Source organism: Meriones unguiculatus, chromosome 7 (genome assembly GCF_030254825.1).
Source record: "Meriones unguiculatus strain TT.TT164.6M chromosome 7, Bangor_MerUng_6.1, whole genome shotgun sequence".
Taxonomy (NCBI): domain Eukaryota; kingdom Metazoa; phylum Chordata; class Mammalia; order Rodentia; family Muridae; genus Meriones; species Meriones unguiculatus.
In genome coordinates, this window is record NC_083355.1 from 22,578,541 (window position 1) to 22,590,091 (window position 11,551).

General features: G+C 48.4%; 1 long non-coding RNA gene across 1 annotated transcript; it reads left to right on the top strand.

Annotated features, from left to right (window-relative positions):
* The first annotated feature begins 4,253 nt into the window (after positions 1-4,253).
* LOC132655395 (uncharacterized) lies at positions 4,254-7,194 on the top strand. The gene is made up of 2 exons (XR_009593207.1): positions 4,254-5,283; positions 5,866-7,194. It is a non-coding gene; the product is annotated as an uncharacterized LOC132655395 (long non-coding RNA).
* Positions 7,195-11,551: the final 4,357 nt, after the last annotated feature.

The following is an 11,551-nucleotide window of genomic DNA, read 5'->3' on the forward strand; positions in this document are numbered from 1 at the left end:
TGTCTGGCCTCTGCTTCCTGGAGGGCCTTGGGGAGAGGGGTGGCAGCGTGGGCAACAGCAGCTCCCGCCTAGGTGATGGTGGGGACCTTGGGGGCGGCTGGTCTCCCAGGCCCAGGAGAGAAAGCGGAAGGGGCTTGTGAGGAAGCAGGTGAAGATCCTGCCAAGTCAGAGCAGAATCCCACTATCTGTACCGTGGCCTGCTGTTCTTCTGATTGGCTGGAGGAATTGGGAGTGGGGCTTGGTGGCCAGTAGGGTCAGTCCAGGCATGGCTTTGCAAATGGAGTGGGGTGGGAGTGACTTCTGGAGCTCAGGTTTTCCCTCTGGCACCGCCTGTCCTCACTTCTCACCTGGGTCCTTCCCAGCCAGTTCCTGTTTGAGGAACTGGTGTGCCTCCTGTTGTGAGGAGTAGGAAGGAGAGAGGGGTGCTGTGGCTTTTGCTCACATAGCTAGGAGAGGGTGGATTCTTTATCTCCTGAGGACACCGGCCTCTCAGGCTGTTCTGTGCAGTATTATCTGCTGCTCCCTGGCCAGGTACAAAGTTCCAGGCCAGCCGAGAAGCTCCCTTCCCAGCAGCCGGGCTCCATGGCCCTGGCCCAGCATCGAGGTGTTCTTGGAGTGGATTGAGAAGTGTGATCTTTATCCTCGTTTAGCTATACTGTCCCCTCCTCAAATAGGGACTGTATGGGAGTGGGAGAAGTGCTGCCTGCCACTGGGCTCAGTCTTGGGGGTGGGGACGACCCACTTGCTTCCTTGGCCTTTCAGGACAAGGTGCCCAGGGTACCAGGACAGTGATCTTTGCTCAGATCCCAGCTCTGCCACTTGTAGCTCTGTGGTCTTATCTAGTTACTTCTCTGAGCTGAGTCTTCTGTTGATGAGGGCCTCTTGAGGCTGTTGTGGGCAAGGGCACGGTGCCTGAGGTAGAGCCAGCAGTTCAGTAGCTGTATTACAGTTGCTCCCATCACCACTTCCTTCACTGTGCTTGTTCGGGACGGAGGACCGGGGAGGCCGGAGGAAAGGCTGGGCCACTGTAGCAGTTACCTCTGAGGGAGGATAGCGGTGAGGCCAGAAGACTCCTGGGAGGAGGAGGTGGATGAAGAAGATAGATGGCATCCAGAGGGTCTGAGGAGGGGCCACATGGAAATGAATGTGTCCTCTTGGGAGAGGCTGAGTAACCTGCTGGACCAACCTGATTCTGTGGCTTTTTGCTTCACTTGTGTTTGGGTCTTCATTGTTGCCTGCCTGCGTTCGCCTACCTGGCCCTAACTTTTTTTTTTTTTTTTAAATCCCAGGCATACCCATGGCTATTTCCTTTCATGGTTGGGACCCAACTCATTTCAGCTCGCTGGATTGCATGACCCACTGCACTATTCCCTGGCTCCAAATCACCTATCCCACGTTTCAGAATCTCACTTACTCATAGGGTTAAAAGGGCAAGATCTCTTCTGGCCCTGTCTTTTCACGTGGGCCATAATTAGCATTATCTAAAGACCTGAGAGGTGGGGTGCCTCTCCATACCCAGCTTTGCAGGAGGTACTCATGGTGGGGCCTCTCTGGTGCCTATCATAACATTCCAGCTGGGAGGTAGGCAGAGATCTGATGGAATTCTGACTCCATTTCAGGGAAGAAGCTGAGGCTGGTATATTTGAGATGGGCATGTGGTTCTGGGCAGCGTCTAGGCACCTAGACCACAAGAGAGCTGAGAACAGACTACCATGAAGGGACTGGAGACAGAGAAAATGGGTGGGGAGATGGCCAGGCATAAAGGACTTGGAAGGATTCAGGTGGTGGCGGTGCTGGGGCTGGCTTAGCACCCTGTCATTGGAGAAGGGTTGGCTGGGAAGCCCGGGGACCTGAGCCAGAGCTGAGGGAAGAAATAGCCATTAGGACTGATAACCTGAAGTCTTGCATTCAGCATTGGTGAGATCTAGCCTCCTCAACCCTCATACCTCTGGGAATAGACAGCAACTTTGCGCTGAGAAATGCAGAAAGGGGGTTTCGCCTTCCCTGGGTGGGGCAACCCCTCACCCCGTTTTGCCTCGGTAGGGAGAGGGAGGCTTGGGATCTACAGTGGTCACCTTTACTTGTGTCATGATTGCCTCGCTTTCAAGAGGCAGGGAAGATGAGCCATTCCAGTTCCCAGTTGTCCTGGAACTTTGGGCCTTTGCTGGACCCCAGGCTGTCAAAGGCAGAAGATTAAAAAAACATGAGTCAGGGACTGGAGAGAGATGACTCAGTGGTTAAGAGCACTGGCTGCTCTTCCTAAGGATCTGGGTTCACTTCCCAGCACCTGAATGGTCACTAACAACCATATGTAATACCAGTTCCAGGAGATCAGATACCCTCTTCTGACTTCCGTAGACACTGGCCATACATGTGGTACATACATGCACATGTGGGCAAAAGACTCATACACACCAAAGAAACCAATCTAAAAAAGAAAACGTGAATTAAAGCCAGATGTGGTGACCTGTATTCCTAGTGCTTGGGAGGGTGGAGGCAAGAAAAGTAGGAGCTGCTTGATGGACAGAGAGGTGTCACTGAGAGGTTTTGACCTCTTATCCCTTCCACACCCTCTAGGAAGCTGACGCACAAACAATCTGCCTGCTTCATTCAAAACAAGTATGGAAGAAAATGTGTATCTGGTAACAGAAACTGGAAAAAGAAAAGGAGGAAACCGGGCAAACAAATGCAGCTAGGCAATGGTGGCACACACACCTTTAATCTCGGAGGCAGGAGAATCTCTGTGAGTTTGAGGCCAGCCTGCTCTACAAAGCCACCACCACCACCTGGCTTCACTTGACATTCTGTTTTTTTCTTCCTTCCTTCCTTTCCTTCACTCTTTTCTTCGCTCTTTCTCTTTCTTTTCTTTCTTTGTTATTAATTCAATTTACATCTTGGTTCACTTCGAATTCTTAATTACATGGGTATTTGGTTCCTTATCTGCCTCTCTCTCTTAAGAGGCAAGAGGAGCTAGAGTCCCTGGAACAAAGCATGTCTTCAATACACACTTGTTAAATGAACAGTGCAAACAGAATGGGTTTGGTGTCAGACATAGGTGTGAATTTCAACTCTGCTTTTGGTTTCAGCTGTGGGACTGGCTCACATACTTGCCTTACAGTTTTGGTCTCTCCATTTGCTAAACCAAGAATAAAAATGTCCACCTCCCTAGGAGGGTTTGGGAGATGTGGCAAGATAACAGTATAATATCAACACAAGGACTTTCTCATTAGAACCAAAACAAAACCACAGTCCCTGACAGTACGATACTGGCCCATGGAAAGCAGCTTATCTTAAAAAACGGGAGATTATGTAAGCGAGATGCCGGGGCACGGGAAATGCAGTGCTGAACGCACAGGTGGACGGATGAGTATTGACCCCCAAGCTCTGTATCAGCCTGGGATGGATGGGTGGAGGTAGGAGAGGAAGAAGGGAGGAGGGAGGCCTGAGAAGGCCTAAGGGCCATGTGGGCTCTGGCCAGTACTGACCCAGCATGTACTCACTATGCTAGCAATCTGGCCTCCAGGATCACAATCTCAGTCTCCTAACAGATGACAGTAGTGTTTCTTTCCTTCGTTGGGAGCAGAGCATGGGGACTGGGAGGGATGGGAAGACGGCAAGGATACAGAAACAACTATTTTCTTATTCTTTCTCCCTCTTATCCCCATTCTCCCCTTGGTGCTGGCTTAGCTTTTGCCTTCTAGACTGAAGCAAAGTTGTTTTTTTTTTTTTTTCAAGTGAGCTCCTAGGCTTTCTGCTCATCATTTCTAAACGGGCGAGGATGATATTGTTAAACAGTAGACAGTGCGTGACTGAGACTGTAGTAGGTTGCCCTCAGAGGTGGAAGCCGCAGGGCGGGGAAGTCTGCTTATGGGGAAGCATCCTGGATCCACCGTTGCCTCAGGAGCCCCAGGCTCCTTCCAGGGAAATTCTGACTCACTCCGTGCCCTCACTGAAGGCCTGATGGCGAGGGTGCACAGCTGAGCCAGCCTGCTCATGTCGGCACAGGCCGTGGTGGCGAAAGGACTGCACTGAAGTAGTCTCATGTCTAGTTGTGCCCTGAAGCCTCCCAGGTCCTGGCTTTTCTGATCAGACTGGGAAGGTCTATGGCTCTGAATGCATTTCCCCTGGCACATTTGGACTTTTCCCGTCATCCCGAGCAGGTCAGTCTCACTGCTGGAGAGGCCTTGGGAAGGGATGGAGGGCATGGTGTGTTTTCTCTGGGTGTTGGCTGTTGCTTGAGTCATCCAGGCACAGCCCTGTGGCTGTGGGAAGGAGCCTGCAACATGGCAGGGTTCATCTATCCTCAGGTTCGTGTGATCCCCACTTGTTGGGATGGGCAGAGTGACATGGGGTGGTGTCTTAGGGTCACCATTGCTGTGGCGAGACACCATGGCCAAAGCAACTTGGGAAGGAAAGGGCTGATTTAGCTTGCATTTCCACTTCATCATCAAAGGGAGTCAGGACAGCAACTCCAACAGGGCAGGAACTTGGAGACCTAGCTTTCTCTCCCTCCTTCCATCACATTCCCTTTCTTCCCCACCCCCTCTTGCTCCATTTCTCTCAGGCTGGCCTTGAACTCTGTGCAGCCGAGGTTGGCTTTGAACTCCTTATCTTTCTGCTTCTTGGCTAGTGTTAGGATTACAGATGTGTACCACTACCCCTGGCTCTGGGGTCTGCACTTTAAATGATACAAATTAAACAACCAAGTTTATTTCTGGATATGGCAAACCGGGACTGAATGGGGAGATGGAAGCCAGGTCAAGGGGTTGCTGCTGGGCATGCAAGGAAGAAGGATCTTCATCGTAACAGATGAGTTTAGAGGAAGGGAAGACACAGAGATGAGACAAAAACAACAGCAACAAGAAAAAGTAGACTGAAATAAGATCTAGCCAGGCATAGTAGCGCTCTACTGTGATCCCAGTTCTTGAGGCAAGACCAGCATAAAGAAAGGCTATCCTTGGCTACATAGTGAGTTCAAGCCTGGGCTACACAAGACTGCTTCAGGGGATCAGGGCAGCGGGGTAGTGGTAGTGGCGATGGGAAGGAATAGTGGACTTTAAAAATGAAGCCTGTTGGGGGGGGGGGGTGAGTCAGGTTCGTAATTTCTGCCTTTACAGGAATGGCTGTGAAAAGACAAAAAACTACTCCTAGAAATTTGAAGGAGCAGGTACAGGGCACAGAGAGAAGCCCCCAGGAAGCGAATGAGAAGGAACAAAAGAATACGCTCTGGCTGTCACTTCACGTGCCATCAGTGACGGGGACCTGGGAGATCTGGAGCAGAGAGTAAGGATTGGGGTATGGATTCAGGGCTTTGGAGGCCAGATAGCAGGACAGGAACCATCTGCTAGAGGCCTGTGCTCAGCTCCCCTGTCTCCACTCCCAGGTTTCTGCCCTCCTGATCTCCGATGTGCTGCTGACTGAGGGACTCAGCAGGGCCACCCATAAGCAGCCTTCTTGACAATGCTGGGTGCTTGGTAGAAGGGAACTCTTGACGCCCTGATGGGCGAGGAGGGGTCTGGCTATATGCTGGAATGGAGGAAACAGGGAGCAGGCAGGCTGGTGGGGAACCAAAGCTTAGGGAGGAGGCATTGCCTTCGTTTATCCTCTGAGGGGTAGCTCTTAGCATTTCAGAGACGATCAGCCTTTCCCAGGCCAGACATAGAAGAGCACCCAACCCTGTTCCCTCTAGTGCAGTCTGTGATTCCCTGCATTCCAAGAGGGAGCAAGAAACATTTGTGATGACGCCCACCCAGTATCTCAGGGCTCTGAAACTCTCTTGATATATATGGGGAGCTTTGTCAGCTACCAAACTCTGACAAATGACATTCTCCTTTCCTATTAACAGCCTTCTTTTTCTGCCTCCAGAGCAAGCGACCGAAGCACTCAAGAAGAAGAGCCTGTCTTTGCTGAGGGACCTGGTGAGACACACTGGACAGGGTCTCTCTGTGTAGCCCTGGCTGTCCTGGACCTCTCTATAGACCAGGCTGGCCTCAAACTCAAGAGGTCTGCCTGCCTCTGCCTCCTGAGTGCTGGGATTACAAGTGTGCGCCACCATGTCCAGCCCTAGGAAGTGTGTGTGTGTGTGTGTGTGTGTGTGTGTGTGTGTGTGTCTGCGCCCACACAGCCTTTAATCTGGTAAGTTTCCTCTCAGGTGGAGCCCATCCAGAACTGGGCTTGGCAGGATGGAAGCTGTGGCACTGAAGCGGGAATCTTCCGTGACCACCATTTCCTGCCTCGCTCCTGCTGCAGCTGAGTCCTTGTAGTGGCCTGGAGTCTTCGTGTGGCCTGGATTCCATGCCTGGTCTCTGATCAAAAGTGGCAGATTGGGAATATTCATTTCTTCTCACTACCTTTTCTGCCTTTTGCATTGTTGGTTTCAACCCCAAGGTCTAACACGAGACAAATGGTGTAAACTGAGTCACACCCAACCTGTGTTCTTTCTCAGGAACTCTCATCAGATGTAAAGAGAAACAGGCAAACAGGCTAGGAGTGGTGGCACACACCTGCAGCCCCAGAACTCAGGAGGCATAGGTTGAGGACCAGGAGTCCAGAGTCAGTGTATCAGGGTTCTCTGAGGAGCAAATAGAATGAATACACGCGCGTGCATACACACACACACACACACATTTTATATATATAAAGGGGATTTATTAGAATGGCTTATAGGCTGTGGTCCAGCTAGTCTGACAATGGCTGTCTACCAACAAAAGGTCCAAGAATCCAGTAGCTGTCCAGTCCAGGAGGCTGTGCGTCTCAGCTGGTCTTCAATATATGCTGGAGGCTCAAAGTACACTGCAGTGCCATGGAAGGAATGGACTTGCCAGAAAGAACAGGCAGGCAAAGAGAGCAAGCCTCCTCCTTCCACGTCCTTAAAGGTGGATCTTCCCACCGCAAAAGAACTGGATTATAAACCGGTCAGATGATTTAATTAAGAAAAAAAAAATCCCTCACAGCTGTTTTAGTGTGACCAGCTATTTTAGTTAATTCTAGATTAACTAAATTGACAACCAAGAACAGGCACCACAGTCATTGTCTGCTGTTTTGAGATTCTGAGGCCAGCCTGGGCTACAGGAGACCACATTTCAAAAGATAAAAACAAACAAAAATAACCAAAACTCCAAAAGCAATAGGAAAAGGGAACTGGCAACCGAAGGGAGCGTTTTCACATTAATTAAAGTGAACATCCCAATTGCAGTTTCTTCTCTTTCTTCTCCCATCCTTCCTCCCTTCTTCCCCTCCCCACCCCATCCACTCCTCCTCCCTTTCTCCTCAGAAAAGGGGAGGCCTCCCACGAATATCAATCAGCCTTGGCCTACCAAATTGCAGTGAGACTAGGCACATCTATTGAGGTTATACGTGGTGGCTTAGTAGGAGGAAAGGGTCCCAAAGGCAGGCAACGAAGTCAGAGACAGCCCCTGCTCCTGCTTTAGGAGTCCCACATGAAAACCAAGCTGCACAGCTGTTCCATATGTGCAGAAGGCCTAGGTCAGTCCCATTCATGCTCTGATCGTCGATTCAGTCTCTGTAAGCCCCTGTGGGCTCAGGTTAGTTGATTCTGTAGGTTTTCTTGTGGTGTCCTTGGCCCTCTGGCTCCTTCGATCTTCTCCTCCCCCACTTCCTCAGGATTCCCCTAGCCCTGCCTGTTATTTGGCTGTGGGTCTCTGCATCTGTTTGCATCAGTTGATGGTTGAAGCCTCTCTGATGACAGTTATGCTAGGCTTCTGTCTGCAAGTATAGCAGAGTATCATTAAGAGACAGTGGTGGGCTCCCTTTCCTGGCATGGGTCTCAAGCTGGGCCAGCCATTGGTTGGCCATTCCCTCAGTGACATCATGAAATTTGCAAGCAAGTGGATGGGACTAGAAAAGATCATCCTGAGTGAGGTAGCCCAGACTCAGGAAGACAAACACTTGTGAGTGGATATCCGCCATAATGATAACTATGCTGCACTTCACAGACCCAGAGAATCTAAGTAACAATGAAGGGGTCAAGAGGGGATGCTTGACTCTCACTGAGAAGGGGAAATAGAAATTGTGGGTGGGGGGACATGACTGGAGGAAGTGGGGGTAGGAACAGGAAGGATCAGGTGCGGGGAGGACGGAGGGAGAGAGTACGGGACTGGGAGCGGAGGCATCCCAGTGGGATGAGCTGGAAACCCAGGACAATGGAAACTCCCAGGAACCTAACTAAGACTCCCTAGCTGTGGGGGATATGGAGCCTGACGTGGCCAGCTCCTGTAACCAGGCGAGACTTCCAAGGGAGGGACTGACACACCAACCCAGCCACAAAACCTTTGACCTACAGTTTGTCCTGACTACAAGATGTGCAGGAGTAAAGATGGAGCAGAAAGGAAGTTTTAACACTTCTTTGGAAAGCATTACACAGTGCGAGATGGGTGGCGTGGGCCAGACGGGGGAGAGGAGTGGGCAAGAGAATGCTGTTTTCATCTAAGTATTATAGAAGAAATGCAGAAGTTAAATACCAAAACCCAGGGTCACTCAATCAATAAATGGGCTAAAGATTTTTAAATATTTATTGATGTATTTAATGTAGATGAGTAGTCTTTCTACATGTACACCTGCACGCCAGAAGAGGGCGTCAGATCCCAGTATAGATGGATGTGAGCCACCATGTGGTTGCTGGGGATTGAACTCAGGACCTCTGGAGGAGCAGATTTAACCATTGGGCCATCTCTCTAGCCCCATGAATATAGTTCTTTAAAAAAAAAAAAAGTAATGCTTGAAAAGTGTTCAATAGCCTTAAGTATCAGGAAAATGCAAATTAAAACTGTTTCCATGGCTAGCATCAAAGAAACAAATGCCAAGAAATGCTGGTAACAATGTAAAGAGAAAAATAAAAGCTACATTCACAGAGGGAGGCAACACAACCTTTGTGGCCACTGGAGAAGGCAATATGGAGGTTTGTCAAAAACTGATGTTCTAGAACCACTGTATGATGCAGCTACACCATCTTTCACTATATACCTGAAGGATTTTAAATTAACATATTTCGTATATACTCACACATCAGTTTACTGCCGAACTTCCTTCCTTCCTTCTTTCCTTCCTTCCTTCCTTCCTTCCTTCCTTCCTTCCTTCCTTCCTTCCTTCCTCCCTCCCTCCCTCCCTCCCTCCCTTCCTTCTTTCCTTCCTTCCTTCCTCCCTCCCTCCCTTCCTTCCTTCCTTCCTTCCTTCCTTCCTTCCTCCCTCTCTCTCTCCTTCCCTCCCCCTCCCTCCTTCCTTCCTTCCCTCCTCCTTCTTTTTATTTTTTCAAGACAGTGTTTCTCTGTGTAGCCCTGGATGTCCTGGAACCATGTAGACCAGGCTGGCCTGAAACCCAGATTTGCCTGCTTCTGCCTCCCTAGTGCTGGGATTAAAAGCATGCGTCCCCACTGCCTGGTTTACTGCTGCCTTCTTCACAGCACCTAAGAAATAGAATGAGCCTAGATGTCCATCAGTATATGAATGGATAAAGAAGACGTGGTACAAACATACTATGTGGTTTTGTGCAGCTGTAAACAAAAACTGGACAAAAAATAGAAATAAAAAAATAGGCTGGAGCCAGTGCAGTGGTGCACACCTTTAATCCCAGCACTCAGAGAAAGAAGCGCAGCAGATCTTTTTGAGTTCGAGGTCAGCCTGGTTTACGAAAGAGTGAGTTTCAGGTCAGCCAGTGCTATACAAACAAACCCTGTCTCTAAAACCCAAACCAACCAACCAAAAACCCCAAACCAAAAAACAACAAACAATAAAACCAAACCAAACACACATGCACACGCACACACACACAGGAGCTTATGCACTGGAGGATATGGTGGGCTTGTCACCTTCAAGGTGACTGGACTTCTGACTGGACTCAGAGCTTGCCTTGGGTGAATCTAGAGTTCCAGGTGTGGAGGAGTCTTCCCGTCAGAGAGAGCACATACTTTAAGTAAATCACAAGTCAAGGAAAAATCCCAATATAGATTAGAAGTTTTTTTTTTTGTTTTTTTTTTTTTTTACTTAATGGTTCTAGAATATACATACAAAATCTGTGGGATAAGCTAAGGCCGTTTTTTTTTTTTTAAACATAAAAATATGAATTGTGCCTTCATTATTTATATCTGAAAGAAGAAATGAAACATTCCGGGTTACAGCCTGGAGAGGTGGCTCGGCAAAGCACTTGCCGCACAAGCAAGCCGAGGACTGGAGTTCAGATCCTCAGAATCTAAGCAAATGTCGTTTCAGGTGTAGTGTGCTTCCTGGATTCCGAAGGGGAACCTGGAGCAGGCTGGAGCAAGACTAGGCAGATCTGTGAGCTGAGATTTGGTTGAGGGACCCCGTGGAAGAGAGAGAAGGTGGAAGAATGACTGAAAATCCTGAAGAATAGCAGCCTAACAATCGATGGTCAAAGCAAGATGCAGGTCAGCCTCCCTCAGTAACTTAGAGGGAAAAGGGTTACAGAAACCAAGCGCTATAATAAAAGGTATGTCTTTGCTAATCTGGGATTTCAAGCTTGGTTTCACATCGAAGATTTTAGCCCATTAACAATTTAAACTGGACATGGTGGCTCATTCCTGTAATCCCAGCACTGAGGATGCAAGCTGGGGAATTTCAGCAAATACTAGGCCAATCAGGGTGGCAGAGAGACTTGTCTCACAGCAAACAAAATAAGCCAAAGAAAGAAATTTAAGGAGGAAAAGGATACAATTGTTTCAACAGAATTAAAAAAAAAAGCACCATATTAAAAATCAGTATGTGCTCATTTCCTAGAAAACCAGGAACACATAGGCACTGCTTTAATCTGATCAGAGTAAATGAAAACACATAGTGAGCAAAGACACAGCAGGGGAAATGTTGGGACTGGTAAGATGAGGATGCCCTCTCCCACTTTCTGCTTCACACTGGGCTGGAGATCTAACACAGATAGGACAGCAAGAAAAGGGGCCAAATAGGTAAGACTCATGCAAGGAGGAGGAAGAAGAGATGGGCCTTATAGCTTCAAGATGATTGAATATGTGCAACAGAACTTCAGACTTACAGATAAACTGTGAAAACAAAATAACTTAACATTTTGGTACAATCAATAGTTACTAGACAGCTCAATAATAAATGCCAAATAAACTTTGAAAAACATGAAATACTTAGGGAAGTATCAGACAAAGGGTATAAAACAGCTCTATCCCTCTGTTATAAAATGAGACGTCTTATTAAAGATTAAATAAAAGACAAATATAATAACAAAGAATTAGAAGACCTAAGATTTTCACACGTCAGTTTACAGATTCAGTACCATCCCAACAGTTGTCTGATTGGAAAATGGAAAAGATTAAAACCAGCCATGGCATTAAAACAAAACAAAACAAAACAAAACAAAACCTACTATTCATTTTTGTTTCTGTGTATGTCCACCTGCATGAGTCCAGGCGCCTCATGTGTGTGCAGTACCTAGGGCGGCCAGAAGAGGGTCTGCCTTTCGTGGTACAGTGTTATAGGAGATCGTGGCCTGCCTGATGTGGGCTCTGGACCCTCAACTCAAGTCTTCTGCAAGAGGAGCAAATGCTCTTAACAGCTG